Raw genomic sequence first — 2,231 nt, 5'->3', positions numbered from 1 at the left:
AGTAAATTGTGTGATCTTTCACACTTCCTTAGAAACTTTTCAAGCCTCAGCTTTATCCTTTCCTCCCACTCCTGGCACTTGCCTTAATCCTCATGACAGATAAGCATGAGCGAATTTTGCGGATCTCGCGTTCGCGAATTTTGCGGATTTGCGGATTCGCAATCCGCAAAATCCGCGAATTCCCGCGAATTTGCGGATTTTTTTTTTTTTTGTGTTCGCCCGTGTTTCTGCCAGTTCGCGAGGGTTTTGTACACTTTCGCAAATTGCGAACTTACCTGTCGGGTCGCAAGTTTCGCGAACTTGTTGTTTCTACGTGTCCAGCCTGTTTGGGACACTCTTCTTCATCACTGCCACTCTCTGTCACCACTGCCACTCTCTGACTACTCATGCCACCCTCTGGCCCACCCATGCCACCCTCTGTTTCATCACCACACCCTCTGGTTGTCCAGTGTACATTATTTTCGGCAAAGCAAAGCACACCTTCCCTGCCTCAAGTGACCTGAATTAATTTGGGGCTGATTCATGTGTCACAGAATATTTTTTTAGCTGGCACCTGCTTCCTTAGTGCGCCCTGATTAGTGATCTTTTGCACTTGCTAAGTGCTTTCATTGTTGCAAAATTAGTTACAACACCTGCCCTGCCCCAACTGACAATAATGAATTAGGGGCTGATTAATGGATTTTAACTTCCAGCCTGGCTCCTGCTTGTCTCCCTTAGCTGTAATTCAGGACCTTTGTGGCATATGTGTAACTATTCTGAGGTTCAGAGCAGGGTCACATACTAGTTTCAACTGGCAACTGAACTCTGGAGGGGCCCCTCAGGAAGCACTCCAGGAAATGGCTACTAATGATGAGCCTGAACTTTTGAACCTGGTAAGTAGTTACTTTCAGTTTTGCTAAAATCGTATTTCTGCAATTTTGCACTTATTCGCGGGGCGCGAACTCACGCGAACAGTGCGAGCAGTGCGAGCAAAATCCGCTGCTCGCGGATTTGCGGATTTTGCGGGAAATTCGCAAATCTCGCGGATTGCGGATTTCCCGAAAATCCGCAAAATCCGCGAGCGGAACGGATTTTCCGCCCACGCCTAATGACAGATTATCTTTCCCTGTCTCGCCCTATCTGAACATGCATCCCACTTGGTTCCGGCTCACAAAGCCCTCCAGATTATATGGCAGCTCTGAACTCTGGTGATTTATGCATGCGCTGCAGCTTCATCATTGGTCTGCGCGTCATCACTAGAGACAGAGGAAATACTTCATTCGACAGCCTACTGCTGCACAGAGACAGAAAATATTTTCACCACCTCAAATGAATTTTTTTTTAATGCATTGCAGACACTTAAACAATATTTTTACTGAACAGAGGATGAAAATCACACAAAAGAAAAACCTTATCATTAGAATATCATTGGGTGATGAAGGCACTGTATTTGAGGGACAATGTGCTCTCGAGGTTGGGGTTAAGTGGGTGCTATAACCTTTTTTTTGCAATGCTTTAAAAAAAAATGTTTTAATTTTGTCCAGACTTAATTTGTGTATCACTAGCAATTGATCATTCTGCTGTTTCATTCCATCCAGACTGTACTTGCCTCCCACTTCCTGGAAGAATTCAACCCTGAGACCTGCGCCGCCTGGGACAAGTATCTGACTGCAATGTCTGCTGTCCTTGTTTCCAAGTACACATGAAGATATTTAACAAAAGAATTAAAGTTAAATTTTGCACAAGTTATCTTGAGCTTCCTAGTGGAGTGTATGTGGATAAAGAAGAAGCACCTTTATTATTTGTATATAATCAATGAAGAAACACAGTTTTAGAATTACTTATGAAAATTGTAACAATATTTGGATATTTTGAAAGTTTTGCTATAGGTAATCTTTAGGTCGAGTGTAGCGGCAGCGCGCATGCGGTGCTCGCGCTGTGAGGCATGCAGTAGTCAAGTATGCTGTGGAAACCTCACCTTCTCTCGGCCTATATTTTTGATTGGCTTGTGTCATTGTCTTTGGTAAATGCTGGTTTCCATTTGATAATAAGGCTTGTTAGACCTTCCCTGTTACCGCCCTGTCGCCATTTGTTACCTTCCATGAGGACTGGATCTTTTACTTGTGGCGTTACACGGTCTACTTCATAAGTCGGTGAGCACTATTTTTCTTTTTGCAGCACGGTCCGCTTTCACTTTAGCAGCTGCTTGTTTATTTAATTAATTTGTTGCATGGGCCCAAAGGGAGCTTTTC

This window comes from Lissotriton vulgaris, unplaced genomic scaffold, assembly GCF_964263255.1.
Source record: "Lissotriton vulgaris unplaced genomic scaffold, aLisVul1.2 SCAFFOLD_448, whole genome shotgun sequence".
In the NCBI taxonomy this organism is placed as follows: domain Eukaryota; kingdom Metazoa; phylum Chordata; class Amphibia; order Caudata; family Salamandridae; genus Lissotriton; species Lissotriton vulgaris.
The sequence above is the reverse complement of the archived record's forward strand: the minus strand, read 5'-3'. Positions refer to the sequence as shown.